The following is a 23,687-nucleotide window of genomic DNA, read 5'->3' as shown; positions in this document are numbered from 1 at the left end:
TGGCTCTGCAAAATAAGCTTCCACATGTTGCCATAGAGAGAATAATATTAACACAAATCAAATCTGCCGACGTATTCCGTAGTGCGTCATCACACTACGGCCAAGTCCTTTACTCGAATCGTTTTTACTTTTCCACCTCAGCACGGTTTGCGAGGTGGTTTCCTTGGCACGTCTTGTCAAAGCAGAGATCGTGTCCCCCCCTTTACGGGATTCTCATCAATACGGACGTGGGTAACCCAACCGCGCCATTTATCACGGCGCTTGGGAGGCAAGCGAGTTTTACTAGGCTGGTGGGGACGCACAGCTGCATCCACCCATATAAGGGGATAAGGTTCCACCTTTTTTACCTACGCCTTCTTCCTCCTTTGCCTATCCATTTCCTGTGCACTCAAGCTCCAGTGCCCAAGCCCGCATTTCCCACCTCAACCTTCTCCAGCAATGTCCGGAGCGGGAGGCAAGTGGATGGTCTCCTCCGTCACGGAGGGCCAAGTCAAGAAGCTAAGGAAGGTCGGATACTTGTCTAACGACATCGCACACCGGCTTACCGAAAAGGGGCAGATTCTCCCCACCCCAAGGCCCCATGAGAGGGTAGTATTTCTTCCCCACTTCCTCCACGGACTGGGTTTTCCACTCCACCCATTTGTCCGGGAGCTCATGTTCGACTACGGCCTGGATTTCCATGATCTGGCCCCGAACTTCATCCTCAACATCTCGGCGTTTATCGTCGTGTGCGAGGCTTTCCTCCGCGTCCGCCCCCATTTCGGCCTCTGCCTCAAGACTTTCAACGTCAAGCCCAAGGTGGTGCGCTGCAGCCAGGCGGAGTGCGGAGGCGCCATGGCGGGCAAGATGGCCAACGTCCTATGGCTCAAGGGCTCCTGTGTGGAGACCCTGAAGGGGTGGCAATTCGGGTGGTTTTACATCACCGAGCCACGTGATCCGAAATGGATCGCAGCCCCCGAGTTCTGATTCGGACCCCCACGCGGCTTATGTCCTGGAAAGAGACGGGCCTGTCGTGGGGCGACGAAAAAGAGGTGACCGGACTGCAGTCATGCATCCAGTCCCTGGTGAACAAGCCAATCAAGCTTGTTAATGTAGTCCCGGTTATGCTCATCCGCCGGATCCTCCCGTGTCAACAACGCGACTTCAATCTGTGGGAGTTCGACCCGGAGCAGCACCGAACCCTTAACAGGCTCTTCGACACGACGTACGAAGACGTCTGGAAGGTGCTAACCAAAGGCGCCGAGGCTCCCGCATCCGCTTCCGAGGACCGCGGATACAGCTCGCAGCGTCACACTAGCGAGGTAAGCTATTTTCACCTTTTACAGGATGTAAAGTTTTTTCATAGTTTGACTCTATGCGGGATCTAAACTACCTTGCCTTTGACAGGCTTGGCAGGCGAAGTCCGGACCGATCAATTGTCCGGCTCCCTTGCCCGAAGACCTAGCCCCTACTCTCCTAGTGAAGCTGCTGGTTCCGGCGCCTTATGTGGTGCCGGAGAAGAAGGCCAAGAAGAAGAAGGCCATGGGGACTCGAAAGAGTGCCCGTAATGTGGTGGTGTCGGACTCGTCGTCTGACGAGTCCGAGACGCTCTCCTCCCGTGAGAACGAGGAGGAGGAAGAAACCTCTCCCCCTCCAGCGGGGGGAGGAAAGAAAAGGAAGGCCGCCCCAACGGGGGTTGCCGAAGGGTCCAAGAAGAGGAAGACCCCTCCGCCAGACTACTCCCCCGACGCCGAAGAGGACGAAGAGGAGTGGCCAGACAGGGCCAAGCGTCTGGCGAAATCGTAAGTTCGGATATCAGAGTAACTCATGACGTTCCTTTGTGGCACAGCTTTCCCTAATGTCGAACATAATTATGCAGCCCGCCCCGGGCCGGACTCGACGAGTCGTCGAGCGGCTCCCTGGATTCATCGGACGTGAACTCAGTTCCGCCCGCTGTCTCCCCCCGCACTGCGGACGACACCGAAGTGGCGTCGCGACAAGCTCTAGGGCAGGAGGAGGTGGTCCTGGAGGAGCCGCAGGACAACCTCCCGGACTCCAGAAGTAAAGGGGACAAGACCCCCCAGGGCTCCAAGTCCGTCTTTGAGCCGCACACCGTGCCGGAATCTTCAACAGTTCCGGACCGCGGCAGGGGAACTCCTTCCAAGAAGAGCAAGCCTTCTGAGCCGGCAGCCTCCGTCCAACCGGAGGCGCCGGACAATCTGCTGGAGGTGCTTGACGGCGCCTCCATCGACGAGAAGCACCGTACTATTATGAGTACGGTGATCCAGAGGGTTCGGTCTGCCAAGAGCGGACTGACTGAAGCTTGCGCTAGCCTTCTAACAAGCTTCGAGGTAAGTAAAAATATGTAAAAATATTACCGCATAGACAGTAGCCCCTGATGCTCTGTTTGGCGTTCGGAAAGAAAAGCCGAATAGATGATCTATTAAATTTCGCAGGAGTCTAACAATAAAGAGTCAATATGCGTATGCAGGCTTCGCTGCTATCCACCGCTGCAGTGACTGCGGAGGTGGGTGTCTTGAAACAGGACCTCGAGCGGACCGAGCAAGAGCTCAGCCTTGCCAAGCGGCAGCTCGAGGAGAAAGAATTTAAGAAATACCTTACAGTAAAAGTGCCTATAAAAAGGCGTGATTGCAAAAAATAACAGGATTGTACTGCTTATTATAGGGGCCACGACTGAGGTGGCGACCCTCAAGCAGGCGCTGTCCAAGGCCAAAAAGAAAGCGGCCGCGGAGCGCACCGAGCGAGAGAAACTTGAGGCCCAGGTCGGCGAGGTGCGGCAAGAGCCTTAGGCTCTCATGAAAAAACATGAGAGTTTGGACCTTGAGTCAAAGACGCAAGCATCCGAGCTCGCGGCGGCCCTTGAGACTGCCAAGTCTGCCAAGGCCGAAGCCCAAAAGGCTCTCCAAGAGTTGGAGGAGATGATAAAGATAGAGGCGGGTAAGGCATTCTTTATGCAAAGCAGAAATATAAAAGTAAACTACTTGTCACTTACCCGAATCCGGAGCTCTCCAGGGGCATTCATAGATCTTCCCCGCAGCGTATCCGACACTGCCGCATTCTACCGAGCCGAAGAGGGCGGCTCGACGGAGAAGGTGTTCTGGTCTCAGTATGCTGAGGCCGGACACCCTGTGCCCTTCACTACAGGAAACTGCTAATTTGCCGTCAGGAGGCGTCTTTGCCGTCAGCTTTTCGTCGAGCAGACAGCAAAGAGTGGATTTGCCGTCATCAGAAGACGGCAAAGAAAAACTAACGGCAAAAAAGACTTTGCCGTCTGCAAATAAAAAATACAGACGGCCAAGAGCATTCTTTGCCGTCTATAATACAAAACACAGACGGCAAAGATCTTTGCCATCTGCATTTTTTATTATAGACGGCAAAGCATGCTCTTTGCCGTCTGTAGTAAAAACCGCAGACGGCAAAGATCTTTGCCGTCTACGTTTTTTATTACAGACGGCAAAGTATGCTCTTTGCCGTCTGTATTAAAAAACACAGACGGCAAAGAAGAAACACAATACACGGATCGATCACATGGATCGATGAGATGGCAGGATCTGAGCCACACATCCCTAGCGCCCCACGCCCCACGCGCCCCAGCGCCCCAGCGCCCCATGCACCACGCAGCCACGCACCCACGGGCTCCACTCCTCTGCCCTTATCCACCCGAGCGGCCCACCCCCACCACGATCTCTCTCTCTCTCTCTCGTTTCTCTCTCCGTGATCCAAATCGAGAAGGCAGCGCCCGCAACCACCTTGCTTCGCCTCGCCAGCCACCACCTCGCTGCCGGCCCCATCCACTTTCCCCTCGCCGGACCTCGCCTCGTCCCCTCGCCGGACCCCGCGGCGTCCCCCCGCCGGACCCCACATCGTCCCCACGCCGGACCCCGCGGCGTCCCCATGCCAGACCCCGCCTCGTCCCCTTGCCGGACCTCGCCTCGTCCCCTCGCCGGACCCCACGACGTCCCCCCGCTGGACCCTGCGTCGTCCCCACGTCGGACCCTGCGGCGTCCCCACGCCGGACCCCGCCTCGTCCCCTCGCCGGACCCCGCGGCGTCCCCTCGCCGGAATGAGGGCACTCCTCGACGCCGCGCTGGCCAAGGCCAACCGGGAGCAGCGCTCTCCAACGACGGCGCCAACGATGACGTCCACGGCCAGGAGGACAAGGAGGTGCTGCTCCCCCGCGTCCGCCTCCGCCCATGTCCGCCCGCCGGAGCTTGCCTCCGCCCGCGCCACCGGTTGCCGCCTGCCGAAGCTTGCCTCTGCTCGTGCCACCGGGCGCCGCCCGCCGGAACTTGCCTCCGCCCGCGCCACTGAGCGCCGCCCGCGTGTGCCTGCCTCCGCCCGTGCTGGCCGACTGCCGGAGCCCGCCTCACTCCACTCACCGGCCGTCGCAGGGAGCAGCGCCGGGCGCGGAGGGCCGCCGCTGCTCGTCTCCATCGGGTGCAAGACACCGAGCGGCTGTCGACAGGGGCTGCCCCGTGCCCGGTGCGGTCTGTTGCAGGGCGTCATAGTTTCTTGGCCGTTTTTCTCTGTATCATGAATGTATTTCTTGATTATGAAAAATATTGATGCTGAGTTGTGTAAATGGATATACAAACAATGTTGTAACTACCAATGTTTAATGGTTAGGTGTTCTGCGAACAGATTGTAATAGACTTGTTGTGTAAATTGATCTAAGAAGAATGCCATGAGAAATGTTTTAGAAAATCTCCAGTGATTTTTCTTTTAAATTAAAAAATTCTTTGCCGTCTCTAAATTAGATCAGCTGACGGAAAAGATTGTGTTTCGGCTGACAGCAAAGATACTGCTTTGCCGTGTGCTATTACGATTGGCAGACGGCAAAGTCTTTGCCGTCTTCTCTATAAAAAAGCTGAAGGCAAATTATTCTTTGCCGACTTATCTTTGCCGTCTGAGTTTGCCGTCTGCTTCCTGACGGCAAAGTCTTTGCCGTCTTGATTTAGGTCTTTGCCGTCTGTGATCCACAGACGACAAATTACCTGTTTCCTGTAGTGCTTGAGCGACAAGTTGAAACAGCTGGTCGAGCTCCACAAGGCGGCCGAACAGGCCATGAAGGGCTTCATAGTTCGGCTGTGGCCCGGAGAGGCCCTGCCTGGGAGCTACTTCGGGCTGGTGCGGCGGCTGGTGGAGGCCTGTCCAAGGCTCGAGGTCATCAAGCGCTCCGTCTGCATCGAAGGTGCCCGTAGGGACCTTGCCCGTGCAAAGGTGCACTGGGGTAAGCTGGACGGTGAGAAGCTTGTGAAGGATGGGCCGCCGCCGGGGAATGAGCATCGCAAGCCTGAGAACTACTACAAGGATGTTCTTGCGGGTGCCCGCCTTGTGGCGGATGAATGTACCAAGGATGTAATTTTTGAATGAACTCGCTCGTGTTTATCCTGTGCGCTGAAAACTTGTTCATAGGCGCTAAGCAATGCTTGTTGAATTTAAAATATTACTTTCTTTGCGTCTGTTTATCAAAAAAATATTGAGAGATGGCCAGTCGTCGGCTTCTGCCCCCATGCCACTAGTGCTAGGGTGTTCGGGATAAACCTGAGCGCTCTTTTCCCCATAGTTGGGTCCTTCGAGGGAGGCGCTCAGCACAACGAACCAGGCAATCGGACTATAATGCTTGAACACTCTCACTTAGCCATAGAACTCTATAATTTTAAATTTCGGCGAAGCCCCTAGTTCGGAAGACCGAGTTCGGGGCGCTATCCACGCCTTGGCCGGACAAAGCCGGCTCCTCGCTCGAAGCGGCAAGAGTCTTTAGGGACTCGAAAAACCTCTCGAACAGCGATCGGTCTCTCGCCTTATCATGACAGTCAGTTTTAGCTTTCTCCACTGAGGTGCTTAACCCAGCTCAACCGGGGCACAATCGCAGTGGTTCTCCTAGTGCTACCTTAGCCGATATAGCGGAACGTAAGGCACCAAAACATAGGAGCCAGGCAAACCCAACTATTGACCCAAATCATGATTCGGAGCCGATGCATATAGTGCTATAAGTTCGGGGTGCCGCACTTGTGAAAGTGTACGGGCTTCTCACACCATATTGAGGGGTACGGAAGCCCCTGGCGTGTTTGCCGTACCATGGTGTACGGGTGCAACATGTCATAAACATATGTATGAAAATAGGATAATGTAAAAAATAGACAGAAAGCTATGCATTGTTTATAAAAAGGCTGCTATGAGAGCAGAACGATACAAGTGGTATGATAAGCAAAAGATATTGGACTATTAAACATGTCCTGGCCAGGGGCAGGCCGCAGAATTGTATTCAAAACAGGTATACTGCTCGTAACAGAGACCACTTGGGGGTTCCATAATGCGGCATGGCTTGTCTGCCACCCTGGATCTTGCATCGTTTGTGCGGCAGTTGAATTGCCGAACAGGCCGTCCGAAGTATGGAGTCCGAAGAATCCGACAGCCCCTAGTATGTTTTAAGCCATATTTTGGGCGTGCCGTTATTGTGCCCCTTCCCCTGCGCCCATGGTATTTCAAGAGCGTAGTTATGTACGCGAGGCACTGGTTTCGCTATGTTGCGAAGGCTGGGGTTGGGGCCGCATTGCTACGCCTGCTCAGAACGTGCCAGGCGGTCTTGTTGTAGGTTACTCCGGGCGCGCTTGGCAGTGTCTGTCTTTTTAATGGACGGACTGGAGAACTGCCCTGTGCTCCTCCGTACGGAGGGAGCGTTCGGTGTTTCCATTGACCGTGATTACTCCTCGAGGGACTGGCATCTTGAGCTTGAGATATGCGTAGTGCAGCACCGCATTGAACTTTGCAAATGCGGTTCGTCCGAGCAGGGCGTGATAGCCACTGCGAAACGGGACTACACCGAAGATTAACTCTTCGCTTCGGAAATTGTCTGGAGATCCAAAGACCACTTCAAGCGTTACTGAGCCTGTACAGTTGGCCTCTACACCTGGTATAACGCCTTTAAAGGTCGTTTTTGTGGGTTTAATCCTCGAGGGATCTATGCCCATTTTCCGCACTGTATCCTGGTAAAGCAGGTTCAGGCTACTTCCGCCGTCCATGAGGACTCTTGTGAGGTGAAATTCGTAGATGATTGGGTCGAGAACCAATGCGGCGAAGCCGCCATGACGGATGCTAGTGGGGTGGTCCCTTCGATCAAAAGTGATCGGGCAGGAGGACCATGGGTTGAACTTTGGGGCGACTGGCTCCATCGCATATACGTCCCGTAGAGCACGCTTCCGCTCCCTCTTGGGAATGTGGGTTGCGTATATCATGTTCACCGTCCGCACTTGTGGGGGAAAACCCTTTTGTCCATTACTGTTCGGCGGCCTGGGCTCCTCCTCGTCATCGCTATGCATCCCCTTGTCTTTATCTTCGGCTCTTAGCTTGCCTGCCTGCTTGAACACCCAACAGTCCCTGTTGCTGTGATTGGCTGGCCTTTCAGGGGTGCCATGTATCTAGCACAAGCGGTCGAGTATTCGTTCCAAACTGGACGGGCCCTGAGTATTCTTTTTGAATGGCTTTTTCCGCTGACAGGATTTATAGCCTCTGAATCTGGCATTAACTGTCGTGTATTCATTGATGTTGCTGCTAACGCAGCGCTTTTGCTTATTCTGACGTGTCCTGCCACTTTTGTCCTTGGTATCCGAATTACGAGGGTTCTTTGCTAAGTTGTTACTGCGAGCTAGCCAGCTGTCTTCTCCCGCGCAAAAGCGGGTCATGAGTGTCGTGAGGGCTGCCATAGATTTCGTCTTTTCCTGTCCCAGGTGCCGGGCAAGCCACTCGTCGCGATATTATGCTTGAAGGCTGCTAGGGCCTCTGCGTCCGAACAGTCGACTATCCGGTTTTTCTTTGTTAGGAACCGTGTCCAGAATTTCCTGGCCGATTCCTCTGGCCGCTGAATTATGTGGCTTAAATCATCGGCATTCGGTGGTCGCACGTAAGTGCCCTGGAAGTTGTCGAGGAATGCGGCTTCCAGGTCCTCCCAAGAACCGATTGAGTTTGCTGGCAAGCTGTTAAGCCAATGTCGGGCCGATCCTTTAAGTTTGAGCGGGAGGTATTTGATGGCGTGTAGATCATCGCCGCGGGCCATGTGGATATGAAGGAGATAATCCTCGATCCATACCGCCGGATTTGTTGTGCCATCGTATGATTCGATGTTTACGGGTTTGAAACCCTCTGGGATTTTATGATCCATTACGTCATCTGTGAAGCATAGTGGGTGTGCGGCGCCTCTATACTGGGCTATATCATGACGCAGCTCGGAGGAGCTATGTCTGTTGTGTTCGGCCCGGCCAGATTTGTTGTATCCGAAATGAAGATCACCGTCACGTGTCGTGGGGCGCCTGCGCGATCCGTAGATCGATCTTGTTTGTCTTGCCTTGTACTCCAGTACGTCTTGCAGGTCTGGCGCATTTTCCCGTGCCTTAGTTGAACAGCGCCGGGGCATGGCTTGGGTGGAGGGCCGAGAGGCCTCTCTGTCGCGGCCGCGAGGTGGCCGGTCGGCCATGTCGTGCGCTGGTGATGTAGGTGCTTCCTCCTATGATCGTGGTAGCGGCCTGCGCTTTGGGTAACTCTTGGAGGGGCGTTCGAGTTCATACTCTTCGGCCGCAAGGACTTCAGTCCATCTGTCAGCTAGCAAGTCTTGGTCAGCTCTAAGTTGTTGCTGCTCTTTCTTAAGGCTGCTTGCCGTGGCTAAAAGCCTGTGTTTGAAACGCTCTTGTTCGGCGGGGTCTGATGGTACGACGAATTCGTCGTCGTCGAGGCTTGCCTCGTCTTCGGAGGGAGGTATATAGTTATCATCCTCAACCTCTCGGTCTGCCGCTCTCTCATGAGGGCTGGCCTCTCCATCTTCCTGTGCTAAATCTTGCTGGAGGGGGTGTTCTTCGGCGCTATCCAGGGTAGTATTATCTCCCCTGCCGGAATCACCGTTTTTGCTTTGGCGGGATTTAGAGCGGCGCCGCTGACGCCGGCGGTTTGGCCGTTTCATGGAGGTGTCATCCCCCGCTGTCCCATCGCCATCTCCATCTTTTGGGGTATCCACCATGTATATGTCATATGACGAGGTGGCCTTCCAGCGCCCTACAGGTGCTGGTTCCTGTTCGTCAACTGCATAGTCGTCCATACCGTTTATGTGTTCGGAGCCGAAGCCAAGCATGTCGGTTAAATCGTCGACAGTGGCTACAAAGTGGGTGGTGGGTGGGCTTTGAATTTCTTCATCGTCCGTATCCCATCCTCGCTGACCGTAGTCGGGCCAGGGCTCTCCTGATAAAGAGAGAGACTTGAGAGAATTCAGGATGTCGCCAAAAGGCGAGTGCTGAAAGATGTCCGCGGCGGTGAACTCCATTATCGGCGCCCAATCGGTTTCGATCGGCAGGGGCGCGAGGGGTTCTGAGTCCGGAGAGGAATCCGGATCCTCGGAGTCATGGATCATGCGGAGTGCGGGGCTGGCGTTCAGCTCGATCGCCTTTGAGATTGCAGCCCCCGAGGTGACGTCCAACCGCTCATCCTCGCTTGGCGCAGCTGGCTCTGGATTGAGGGCCAGAGCCGGTGCGCTTGCGGCCTCCAGGGCGCTGTTCGGAGGCAGAGCTAGATCGTGCCCCACGAGACAGTGCGGCACGCTTGGCTGTGGCTCGAATCCGTCGAAGATCAAATCTCCGCGGATGTCTGCCGTGTAGTTTAGGCTTCCAAACCTGACCTGATGGCCAGGGGCGTCGCTTTCGATCTGCTCCAGGTGGCCAAGCGGATTGGTCCGCAGTGTGAAGCAGCCGAAGACGAAGATATGCCCGGGGAGAAAAGTCTCACCCTGGACCGCATCGTTGTTGATGATCAAAGGAGCCATCGAGCCCAAAAGTCACGACACAGAGGAACTCTCAATGAAAGCACCAATGTCGGTGTCAAAACCGGCGGATCTCGGGTAGGGGGTCCCGAACTGTGCGTCTAGGACGGATGGTAACAGGAGACAAGGGACACGATGTTTTTACCCAGGTTCGGGCCCTCTCGATGGAGGTAAAACCCTACTCCTGCTTGATTAATTTTGATGATATGGGTAGTACAAGAGTAGATCTACCACGAGATCAAGGAGGCTAAACCCTAGAAGCTAGCCTATGGTATGATTTTTTGTATGATGGAGTTGTCCTACGGACTAGAACCCTCTGGTTTATATAGACACCGGATAGGGTTAGGGTTACACAGAGTCGGTTACAATGGTAGGAGATCTTGAATATCCGCATCACCAAGCTTGACATCCACGCCAAGGAAAGTCCCATCCGGACACGGGACGAAGTCTTCAATCTTGTATCTTCATAGTCCTGCAGTCCGGCTGAAGGTATTGTCCGGCTACCCGAACACCCCCTAATCCAGGACTCCCTCACTTCCCATAGGTTTCTTAATGGTGGAATCCGCAAGATGCAAATTTAAAGAACAATCATCAATTTCACGGAAACCTAGCACATCACACAAAGTTTCCGGAATTGTGGAAACACTTGCACCCAAATCACATAAAGCATAGCATTCATGATATTTAATCTTAATTTTAATAGTGGGTTCCCACTCATCATAAAGTTTTCTAGGGTTGGAAACTTCTAGTTCAAGCTTTTCTTCATAAGATTGCATTAAAGCATCAACATATGTTTAGTAAAAGCTTTATTTTGATCATAAGCATGAGGAGAATTTAACACGGATTGCACACAAGGAAATACAGTCTATCAAAGATCAATTATCATAATTAAATTCCTTGAAATCCAAAATAGTGGGTTCATTCCTATGTAAAGTTTTGACCTCTTCAATCCCACTTTTACCAATTTTTGCATCAAGATCTAAAAACTCGGAAACATTGGGACGCCTTTTAACTAAAGTTGACTCATCTCCAGTCCCATCTTTATCAAGATTCATATTGGAAAACAAAGATTTAATAGGGGACACATCAATTACTTTTAGATCTTCATCATTATTATCATGAAAACTAGAAGAACGTGCTTTTACAAAGTAATATGTTTTAGCACGCATCCTAGCGGTTCTTTCTTTGCACTCATCAATGGAAATTATCATGGCTTTGAGAGACTCATTGATACCATGCTTAGGTGGAATAGAAGTTTCAAAGAATCAACATCAAGAGAAATTATATCCACGTTCCTAGCCAACTCATCAATCTTGGGCAATTTTTCTTCAAGCAAAGCATTGAAATTCTTTTGTGAAACCATAAATTCTTTAACACTAGTCTCAAAATCAGAGGGCATCTTATTAAAATTTCCATAAGAGTTGTTGTAGGAATTACCATAATATTAGAGGAATTACTAGGGAACGACCTAGAATTAAAATTTCCTCTATACGCGTTGTTACCAAAATTGTTCCTACCAACAAAATTCACATCCATAGATTCATTATTATTTTCAATCAAAGTACACAAAGGCATATCATTAGGATCAGAAGAAGCACTCTTATTTGCAAAAAACTTCATAAGTTCATCCATCTTTCCACTCAAAACATTAATCTCTTCTATCGCATGAACTTTTTTACTAGTAGATCTTTCGGTGTGCCATTGAGAATAATTAACCATAATATTATATAGGAGTTTAGTAGCTTCTCCTAAAGTTATTTCCATAAAAGTGCCTCCAGCGGCCGAATCTAAAAGATTTCTAGAAGAAAAATTCAATCCAGCATAAAAAAATTGTATAATCATCCATAAATTCAAACCATGTGTAGGGCAATTACGTATCATTAATTTCATCCTCTCCCAAGCTTGTGCAACATGCTCATGGTCAAGTTTCTTAAAATTCATAATATCATTTCTAAGAGAGATGATCTTAGTGGGAGGAAAATACTTAGAGATAAAAGCATCTTTGCACTTATTCCATGAATCAATACTACTTTTAGGCAAAGAAGAGAACCAAGTTTTAGCACGACCTCTAAGTGAAAACCGAAATAGCTTCAATTTAACAATATCATTATCCACATCTTTCTTCTTTTGCATATCGCAGAAATTAACAAAGTTGTTTAGATGGGTAGCAGCATCTTCACTAGGAAGGCCAGAAAACTGATCTTTCATAACAAGATTCAACAGAGCAACATTATTTTCACAAGATTCAGCATCGGTAATAGGAGCAACCGGAGTGATAATAGAATCATTGTTGTTGGTATTGGAAAAGTCGCACAATTTAGTATTGTCTTGAGCCATCATGACAAACAATCAATCCAACACACAAACACAGAACGAGGAAGAGAAAAGAGACGTACGAAAAAAGAGGGCGAATAAAACGGCAAGGGTGATGTGGGGGAGAAGAAAACGAGAGGCAAATGCCAAATAATGTAATGCGAGGGAGAAGAGTTTGTGATGGGTACTTGGTATGTCTTGACGTGTGCGTAGATCTCCCCGGCAACGGCGCCAGAAATCCTTCTTGCTACCTCTTGAGAATGCGTTGGTTTTCCCTTGAAGATGAAAGGGTGATGCAGCAAAGCAGCGTAAGTATTTCCCTCTGTTTTTTGAGAACCAAGGTATCAATCCGGTAGGAAACTACACGCAAATCGCATAGTACCTGCACAAACAATCAAGAACCTTCCAACCAACACGATAAAGGGGTTGTCAATCCCTTCTCTGCCACTTGCAAAAGTGAGATCTGATAAAGATAATAAGATAAATATTTTTGGTATTTTTGTTGTATAGATTGAAAAAGTAAAGATTGCAAAATAATAAACTAGAATTATAGATCGGAAACTTATATGCTGTAAAGTAGACCCGGGGGCCATAGGTTTCACTAGTGGCTTCTCTCAAGATAGCATATATTACGGTGGGTGAACAAATTACCGTCGAGCAATTGATAGAAAAGCGCATAGTTATGAGAATATCTAGGCATGATCATGAACATAGGCATCACGTCCTTGATAAGTAGACCAAAACGATTCTGCATCTACTACTATTACTCCACACATCGACCGCTATCCAGCATGCATCTAGAGTATTAAGTTCATAAGAACAGAGTAACGCTCTAGGTAAGATGACATGATGTAGAGGGATAAACTCAAGCAATACGATAGAAACCCCATCTTTTTATCCTCGATGGCAACAATACAATACGTGTTGTTTCCCTTTCTTTCACTGGGATCGAGCACCGCAAGATTGAACCCAAAGCTAAGCACTTCTCCCATTGCAAGAAAGATCAATCTAGTAGGGCAAACCAAACTGATAATTCGAAGAGACTTGCAAAGATATTAAATCATGCATATAAGAATTCAGAGAAGAATCAGATATTGTTCATAGATAATCTTGATCATAAACCCACAATTCATCGGATCTCGACAAACAAACAACAAAAAGAATTACATCGAATAGATCTCCAATAAGATCGAGGAGAACTTTGTATTGAGATCCCAAGAGAGAGGAGAAGCCATCTAGCCAGTAACTATGGACTCGAAGGTCTGTGGAAGACTACTCACACATCATCGGAGAGGCTATGGTGTTGATATACAAACCCTCCGTGATTGAATCCCCTTCCGGCGGAGCGCCGGAAAAGGCCCCAAGATGGGATCTCACGGGTACAGGAGGTCACGGCGATGGAACAGGTGTTTCGTGCCCCCCCTGATGTTTTCAGGGTATAAGAGTATATGTAGTCGAAAGAAGTAGGTCGGTGGAGCTATGAGGGGCCCACGAGGGTGGGGGCGCGCCTAGCCCCGAGGGCGCGCCCTCCTACCTCGTGGTCGCCTCGTGGCTTCCTTGACCTCCACTCCAAGTCTCCTGGATTGCGTTTGTTCCAAAAAAAAGATTCTCATGAAGGTTTCATTCCGTTTGGATTCCGTTTGATATTCCTTTTCTGTGAAACACTGAAATAGGCAAAAAAACTGCAATTTGTACTGGGCCTTCGGTTAATAGGTTAGTGCCAAAAATAATATAAAAAGGTATATTAAAGCCCATTAGACATCCAAAACAGATAATATAATAAAATGGAACAATAAAAAATTATAGATACGTTGGAGACGTATCACACATCATTAGGAGAATGATGTGATGGACAAGACCCATCTGTTAGCTTAGCATATGATCGTGTAGTTTATTGCTACTGCTTTCTTAATGTCAAATAAAAGTTCCTTCGACCATGAGATCATGCAACTCCCGGATACCGGAGGAATACCTTGTATGCTATCAAATGTCACAAAGTAACTGGGTGATCACAGAGATGCTCTACAGGTATCTCCGAAGGTGTCTATTCTGTTGGCGTGAATCGAGATTGAGATTTGGCACTCCGTGTATCGAAGAGGTATCTCCGGGCCCTCTCGGCAATAAACATCACAAGAAGCTTGCAAACAAAGTAACTACGGAGTTAGTTACGAGATGTTGTATTACGGAACAAGTAAAGAGACTTGTCAGTAACAAGATTGAACTATCTATGAAGATACCGACGCGAATCTCGAGCAAGTAACATACCGAAAGACAAAGGGAATTACGTATGTTGTCCAAGTTTGACCGATAAATATCTTCGTAGAATATGTAGGAACCAATATGTGCATCCAGATTCCGCTATTGGTTATTGATCGGAGAGGTGTCTCAGTCATGTCTACATAGTTCTCGAACCCGTAGGGTCCACACGCTTAGCATTTTTTGACGATATAGTGTTATATGATTTATGTGATTTGGTAACCGAATGTTGTTCGGAATCCCGAATGAGATCACGGACATGACGAGGAGCTCCGGAATGGTCCGGAGGTAGAGATCATGGACCGGTAGAGATCATGGACTCTTCCGGTGTCAGAATATCATCCTATATAGCAATCTTTACCTCCGGATCATTCCGGAGCTCCTCGTCTTGTCCGTGATCTCATCCGTGACTCTGATACGTGTCCAACGTATCTATATTTTTTGCTTGTTCCATGCTGTTATATTATCATTGTTGGATGTTTTACAATCATTTTATAGCAAATTTATATAAGTTTTGGGACTAACCTATTGACATAGTGCCCAATTCCAGTTGTTGTTTTTTGCTTGTTTTTATTTCGCAGAAATTCAATACCAAAAGGAGTCCAAAGGCATAAAAAATTTGGAGATTTTTTCTGGAACAAGAGGAACAACAAGTAATAAAGGGGTGCCCCGATGGGGGCACAACCCACCTGGCCGCGCCTGCAGGCCCAGACGCGCCTTGGTTGGTTGTGCCCACCTCGGTGGCCTCGCGCATTGCCTCTTTGCTCTATAAATACCCCGAAAATCCAAATACCCTAGGGGAGTCGACGAAACACAATTCCAGCCGCCGCAAGTTGCAGAACCACGAGATCCAATCTAGACACCATCACAGAGGGGTTCATCATCCTCATTGGTGCCTCTTCGATGATGCGTGAGTAGTTCATTGTAGACCTACGGTTCCGTTGGCAGTAGCTAGATTGCTTCCTCTCTCTCTTTTGATTCTCTATACAATGGTCTCTTGGAGATCTATTTGATGTAACTCTTTTTGCGGTGTGTTTGTTGGGATCCGATAAACTTTGAGTTTATGATCACATCTATTTTATCGATGGAAGTTATTTGAGTTTTTATCTCTTATATGCATGATTACTTATAGCCTCGTATTTCTTTTTCAAATCTTGTGTCTAGTTAGGCCAACTAGATCGATTTTTCTTGCCATGGGAAGAGGTGCTTTGTGATGGGTTCAGTCGTGTGGTGTTCTTTCCCAGTGACAGAAGGGGCGGAAAGACACGTATTGATCGTTGCTATTAATGATAACAAGATGGGGCCTATTCCTACATGAATAGGTCTTGTCTAAATCATGTCATCGTTCTTATTGCATTACTCCGTTTTTCCATGAACTCAATACACTAGACGCATGCTGGATATATAGCGGTCAATGTGTGGAGCAACAGTAGTAGATGCAGGCAGGAGTCGGTCTACTAATCTTGGACTTGATGCCTATATGATTATCATTGACTGGATATCGTCATAATTATTTAAAGTTCTATCAATTGCCCAACAGTAATTTGTTTACCCATCGTATGCTATTTTTCTCAAGAGAAGCCACTAGTGAAATCTACGGCCCCCGGGTCTTTTCTTTATAATATTTGCTTTCCATTCTATTATTTGCCTGTTTTATTTTCAAATCTATTAATCCAAAGCCCAAAAATACTTTGTTGCAATTTTTGCTATTCATTTTATCTCGCGTTCCCGCGAGATCTATTTATCCAATCTACTACAATTTTATCTATCTTTTACCTGGGAGGGATTGACAACACCTGTTACGCGTCGGGTTGCAAGTATTTGTTCTTTGTGTGTAGGTACCGTTTACATAGTGTTGCGTGGTTCTCCAACTGGTTCGATAATCTTGGTCTCATCACCGAGGGAAATACCAATCATAGCTGTGGCGGTGGCTTTCGACACACCTATCTCCTCCCCCACTTTCAAAGTGAGAAGAAAAACCTAGAACTCTGTCGGTTTACGCTCTGTTAATTCCCCGTCAGAGGGAATCAAACAAATATCGCAAAATTCAGTGAACAGTATCTGATGGGTTTCAGCATAAAAATTAAACCGCACCTCGGGAGGATTGTTCCTACTCAGAAAATGAAAACTTTGCACAAAGGAATTCGTGACGAGGTGGTGTTGGTCACACTCATCTGCGGGGAAGTTGGTTAGCCCGACATTTGCGTGACTCGGAGAGGAACAAATACGATCAACACCAGCTAAGAAGATTTTTAGTTCTCGCAGACCCCCGTCGACTGCCCCCAGTCGACAGCGGCCTCGGGGACTACACCTTGTGGGTGCACTCAGCATGCCCCCACTGGAGTAATCTCCACTCGGTATGGCCTGACCAGTCCGAGTGACGAACAACAAACAAACAATTTCTAAGGCTCCCGTCGACTACGAAAATAAAATTGTTATAAGGTGAGTTTAACGCTCCTCTGTGGACCTGTTTTGAGCCTTCTTCTAGGACTCAAATCCTGAAACTCATAAGTTTGGATCTAGAGCCGGCTCGTGTTGATGTTCCTCCGGGATAAGAATGGAATCTCTCCGAGAGAACAGTCTATGTGTCAATCTTGTTGCCCGGATCTAATGACACACCCATACTCTAATCACGAGTTAACCTCTTCCGAGAGATGAACGAATTTCACCAAGTTACTCCTTGCAAGCACTTACCCCAAGGGAGCGCAGTGCCAAAATCAATTGAGATTTTGTTCAAACATTCGTTGTCTGAAAGCATGATGACGGGTACTGTCGGTTTAAAACCTAAGCCGTGAACCGGCCTGTGTATAACTTGTATTGTAAGTTAGGAATAAGAAAGAGGCCAACCCGGGTACGAGTATAAACCGGAGGTTGGGACTCTATGAACCGACGGGCGTCACCCGTGTATATAAGGGGACGACCCGATAGCGGTTCAGGGACAGACAACCACAACTCGAGGCCTAGGTGAAGCGATTTGCTCCCTATTCATCGAGACTTCATAATCCCATCACAAACTAGACGTAGGCTTTTACCTTCATCGAAGGGGACGAACTAGTATAAACTCCCTGTGTCCTTTGTGTTCGCTTTAACCCCTTTGAGTTAACCTGTTGCGATGGCTCCACGACTAAGTCCTTTTGCTAGGACATCTGCCGTGACAAACCCACGACAGTTGGCGCCCACCGTGGGGCTATCGCACGATGGTTTCGAGTTCTCGGAGGGCTGCTTCGAAGGGCTCAAGGGATACGCCGTGGGCCGGATGACCAAGAGTCGTCGCGGCAAGATCTACATCGACGACGCAGGCTGGGGCCCCGAGGCCGGCTCGATTGAGTACGGGTACCGGGTCCCCTTTGGTGGAATACACGTTTTCATCGGCAAGATTGGTGAACCGGGCCCTGAGCTGGACACCTGCACCGACCTCATCGAGGCAGCTCAGCGTGCGCAACCTGCCCGGGTTAAGCCAGCCATGAAGCGTGCCTTTGTGGGAGTTATCCATAGAGGAAGCTATGAGGACAGATCGGCTTACGATGACGAAACCGTTGTTTATTCCGGTGATGAGTCATCAACCGGGGAAACTGAATCTCTTTATCAAGTGCAAGAGGGTCGGATCGGGGGTTGTTCCGATGGCGACAGTATTCCGAACCCTTCTGATCTGCCAAGCCGGGTCGGTATATTCATGGCCGGTACCCAGGCAGCTCCTTACTCATCAATGACCACGGCTATAGTCTTCGGTTCAACGGCTGCCGGAGCAGGAGGCTCTGTGCGCCCGCCGGCTCAAGTATTATCCGATCTGTTCGATGCATTGGCTGCGCTTATGGCAGAGGCTAACCCGACAGATCAGGATGCTCACAATGCGGAGATTACAAAGGTGAGAGAGCAAATTCACCAGGCTAAAGCAGATTTGGCAGCTGAGGAGGTCAGGATGGCCGCCGAGCGGGCCGCTTTGGATGCGCAAGCTTATAAGCTCATGCTGGATCAGAACGCTTCACAGGAAGTCATGAGAAGGAAATACCGATCTCGCCTGCCATCGGTTTTTGAAGGAAGGGATCTTTTTAATACTCCTGGAGCAGGCACCAGTAATCAGCCAGTAGTAAACCGAGCTGTGGTACCCGGTACAGGTGCGCCGGTTCAACCCCGTGTGACAGATCTGCCCCCCTCATAACCCAGAGCCACGGATCGTGACCACACCTCCGGATCACTACTCCAACCCGCTGGATAACTTGGTTGTTGTGGCGGCGCGTCTGGAGGCTATTCCGATCGAGGGAGATTCGTTACAGGCAATAGAAACGCGCCGGGTCAAGGAGCTTCTCAGAACGGCGCTGGCCCAGCAGGAGACGTATTCGTATAGCCGCGAGCGAATTCATTCTACTCCGCGCCCAAACCGGAGCTATAGCAGGCACATGGAAGAGCAGGCTGAATCCAGCAATACACGGCGTGGTGTGCCCCGTGGTAACAATCCGGCCCCGGATGCCCAGGAATTGGTGGACCGGGCCCGCGCAAGCAGAGAAGCCGAGTTAGCTGCGCAACATCAGACCCGTCCACTTACGCCAGTTCGTCCTACCACCTCGGTTGAACCGGGACTTACTTCAAGCGCTTTGGGGGTGCCTTGCCTTGTCCCTGCTTTGCGCAATGTGCGCCTCCCTAAGGACTTCAAAGGGCCGCGCAAGGTGCCGAACTATACAGCGGATCAACTCCCGGAGGTGTGGGTGGAGAGCTATGAGATGGCTATGGAGATGCTTGACGTAGATGAAGATGCATGTGCAAAGTATTTCACTATGATGCTTGAGGGAACGGCCCGCACTTGGTTGAAGAGCCTGCCACCCAATACCATCGGTTCATGGGCCCAATTGCGAGCTCGGTTTATCAATAATTTCAAGGACACGTGCGAGCAGCCCATGTCGATAGTGGATTTCACTGCCTGCGTCCAGGTGGAAGGAGAGTCAACCACTCATTGGGTGCGCCGCGTTTCACAAATCTTGCACTCATCAGACCGCATCAATGCTGACACGGCGGTGGTAACTTTGGAAGGCAATTGTCGGTTTGGGCCCCTAAAGTTGAAATTGGGACGAATGAAGCGCCATTGCACCGACATGGGGACTCTCATGGCCGCTTTGGTAAAATATGCTGATTCTGATAGTACCAAGGATCCCGTTTCTGATGATGAAAAGGCAGGGAAGGGAAAGAAGAACGGCAACTCCAAAGGTCAGCAGTACCACCCAGGGGGGCAGCAGCGGAAGCAAGCGTAAAGCGGATGGCAGCATGGATTTCGTGGCCAACACCAACATACAAAACGGGAGCCGACAGCGCAGGGGCAGAGGTCGCGGTGCCGGGCCCAGTCCCAATCCGGAGCGTCTGAATAGTTTGTTGAACCAACCCTGCCCAAAGCATGGAACAACGGAGGAACCAGCGAACCATCTGTGGAAGGATTGTTACATGCATCATGCGAGAATTTAAGAATTCCAATGCTTTCCGGTATGATCATAATCCTGGTGGCGGTTCTAGATCCGGGCCAAACCACGGTGGAGGAAACTCCGGTTCAGGGTTTAACGGTAATCCGAACGGGCATGGTAATCTGAACGGACAGGATAATCAGCATAACCAGAATGACCAAGGGGGCTATAGGCAGCAGCAGCAGCAGTCGGGTTACCAGAGTAATCCGAAACAGCTAAATAGTGGCCAATATCATGTATTTACCACTAGCTTGGACAAGCGGGACCAGAAGATCCGGAAAAGGGCAGTTAACAATGTTGAACCGGCCGTGCCCCGGTACTTACGATGGTCGGAACAGCCAATCACATGGAGTAGAGAGGATCACCCTCCTCAGGTGGATAATCCGGGTCAGCTGGCTCTGGTGGTGGCACCTCAGGTGGGAGGTTATAAGTTCACCAAGGTGCTCATGGACGGGGGTAGCAGTATCAATATACTGTATTATGAAACCTTTCGGCGTATGGGGCTCGGGGATAAAGATCTACGGCCTTCAAATACGGTTTTCTATGGCGTAGTACCAGGAAAGTCTGCATACCCTGTGGGCAAGATAGCGTTGGAGGTAGCTTTCGGAGATGATCATGATTCCCGATCAGAAACACTGACTTTTGAGGTGGTAAAGATTCAAAGCCCATACCATGCCTTGTTTGGTCGGCCGGCTTATGCCAAATTCATGGCACGGCCCTGTTATGTGTATCTGCAGCTCAAGATGCCGGGTCACAAGGGAACCATCACGGTTCACGGAAGCCGCAGGATCTCTTTGGAGTGTGAAGAAGGAGATGCTGCTTATGCGGAGTCGGTTTGTGCCACTGAGGAGCTCAAATATTACAAAGATAATGTTGATCCGACTGATATGGCCCCTTTGAAGAAACCTACTACAGAGCATGATCCGGCCTTAAAGTTTACATCAGCCGCGGAAACCAAGCTGGTTGACTTCGTAGCTGGTGATCCGTCCAAGCAATTCAGCATCAGTGCAAATCTGGATCCGAAATAGGAAAGTGCGCTCATCGAGTTCATCCGTGAGAATCGGGACATCTTTGCATGGAAGCCCTCAGACATGCCAGGTGTACCGAGGCGACTCGCTAAGAACACACTTAATGTGGATCCTAAGTACAAACCGGCCTCCGTCGGTTCAATGAGGAGAGAAGAAAAGCTATTGGAGAAGAGGTGGCTGATGGCTTCTCGCCCCTCGTTGGTTACCCCAAGTGTAAGGTTTGAGATGCAGCGTAGCGGAAGTTTTCCCTTGGCAAAGATACCAAGGATCGAATCCCCAGAGACTCCAAGTTTCAACGAGAAGGTGTCAATCGCTAACGGCACCGTGGATTAGCAATCGACGTGGACCTGCACACAAAACAAATACCTTCGTCCCCAACGAGTACTGAGAGGTTGTCAATCCCTCCGGCCTTGTAGTTTACAAAGGGTGAAAACGCAAGTGGTAATGGTGATGGATAGTGCTGCGGAAAGTAAAAGCGGAAAGTAAAAGCAACAGAAAGTAGATAGCAAAGTGACCAATGATGTGAACATGGACCGGGGCGCCATGACGTTCACTAGTGATTTCTCTCCCAAAAGATGATAAAACAGCTATGCGAGGTAAACAAATTACAGCTGGGCAATTGACATGATTATGACTGCTAACTATATTGCAAGATTGGTCGAGGTTCAGAGCATGGGCAGTACGCCAAGGTAAGTAGACCGAAATCCATCTGCATCTACTACTAATCATCCACCTTGAGATATCTATCTAGAACATCTCGCTGGTATTAAGTTGCGAGCCCCACCCAAAGTGTAAACTCAAAGCAACAGACAACTGCATTAAAATAACTTTGCGTAAAGTAAACAATCCTTGCGCCCGCGGGCACAAGCACCGTTGTTTTCCCCCTTGTGGCAACAGCACATCCCCTAGACTCATGTTTCTGTCACTCAAGCTAGTCATCGAGGGGCATGAACCCACAATCGAGCATTACGTTCCCTCTTGGAGTTACAATCTACTACTCGGCCAAAGCAATAAACGGCAACGGAGAACATGCAAGAATTACTCACGAACTAAAATATAAAAGGGATTAATCAAATATATTACTCAAACACAATCTGAACATAATCTCACAATCCATCGGATCCCAGCAAACTCATCATAGCAACAGCATAAGAATTACATATGTGCCTCGATCATGTAGGGCAGCTCACGAGGACTAATTAGTGAAGCACAAGAACGGGAGGAGAACATCACATAGCTACTGGTCATGGACCCATGGTCCAAGGGAGACTACTCACGCATCGTCCGGGAGGCGTCCATGGTGGTGGACAAGGTCCCGGTGGTGATCCTCCCCTCCGGCAGGGTGCCGGGAAGAGTTCTCCTGGCGCTCCCGATCTTGGAAGCGCGGCGGCGGCGAAACAGAGATGCGATCGTGGAAAAGGGCTCTCGTCCCGAGGGTTTCGAGACGTGCTTTAAATATACGCCAAAGGGTGGCGTCGGAAGGCATCAGGGGCGCCCAGGCGGCCCCACGGCGCGGCCTAGGGGGGGGCCGCGCCACCAGGGCGCCTCGGCCCCTGGTGGCCCCCCTCCGGCTGAGCTTCGGGGTTCCGGAAGGTTCCGAAACGCTGATTTTTTATATATTTTTTCCGGAATTTTTCTGACAGTTTTCGTAATGGAAAAACCTGAAATACAAAAACAGCAGAAAACAGAAACTGGCACTAGGGTGCACTGAGTTAATAGGTTAGTCCAAATATGATCAAAATTGTATGGAAGTGTATAAATCTCATAGCAATATCACCCAAAAGTGGCATGGAGCAAGCAGAAATTATGGATACGTTTTGGACGTATCAACATCCCCAAGCTTAACGCCTGCTCGTCCTCGAGTAGGTAAGTGACAACAAGAATAATTTCTGTGGTGACATGCTATCAACCATATAGGACTTTTCATAGTCACATGATAAAAGCTTTCACAAACAATGCTTCTAAAGTAACTTAGTTGCCTCAAGAAAATCTCAAAGAACTAAAAGTTTTTCAACATGAAACTGAAGCATCAAACTGATTTACAATGAACATGGTAAGTAAATATGACAAGTGATATCTCGCTTGCCCCCTTTAGTGAAGCAAAACATAAATGCAGGGGCACCTCCAAGGTTTAAGTGACGACTAGATACAATCACTTCAGAATAAACGATATCACAACCATGCAAAAGACAATGCTACTTTGGGACAATGCACATTACACTCAGAATGACAACCATGCTCTCAGTAGTTGGTGCTTTTAGAAGAAGGTGGAGACTCTCGAACCGTGGATTTTGTTGGCAAGTTGAAAATCCGTAGTCGGAAACAAAGACAAAGCATGTACCAGAGCTCTTGGTTTTAAAAACAGGGATAATAATTTTTTGGTGTGCATGTTTCGTCAATGAATGCTAGCAGCTAACCCAATTACTTCTTGAACTGGACAAGTTCGAGGAATGGCTTCCGAGTGAGGATCATAACACCCTCTTAATCTCCTTGGTTTATCACTGCCAAAGTTTTTTGATTTCTCATGAACAAAGCGTGAAGGAAGATTCGTTGGTTATATTAATTTTTAGTGAGCCGGGCGCACTCAATGCCAATTCCTTCTCATATTATAGGTTGCACATTATACATGCAATCCCAGGGGTGAAGCTTGTCCAACTCAAAAAGATAATGAATCAACCACTACTTCCTCATTAACTTTACAACAGAGGCACAAAATAGGAACTTTATTTGAATATTTCGAGATGGTACACGAAAGTCTTCGTTAGGAATGGCGGGTAAATACCATGTATAGGAAGGTATGGTGGACTCAAATGGCAAAACTGGTTTAAAGGATTTGGATGC

At 49.2% G+C, this 23,687-nt stretch overlaps 1 pseudogene; it reads left to right on the top strand.

The window, feature by feature from the left end:
- The first annotated feature begins 438 nt into the window (after positions 1-438).
- Positions 439-20,585, top strand: LOC123184389 (uncharacterized; annotated as a pseudogene).
- Positions 20,586-23,687: the final 3,102 nt, after the last annotated feature.

Source organism: Triticum aestivum, chromosome 2A (genome assembly GCF_018294505.1).
Source record: "Triticum aestivum cultivar Chinese Spring chromosome 2A, IWGSC CS RefSeq v2.1, whole genome shotgun sequence".
NCBI classification, from domain to species: Eukaryota; Viridiplantae; Streptophyta; class Magnoliopsida; order Poales; family Poaceae; genus Triticum; species Triticum aestivum.
The sequence above is the reverse complement of the archived record's forward strand: the minus strand, read 5'-3'. Positions and strand labels throughout refer to the sequence as shown.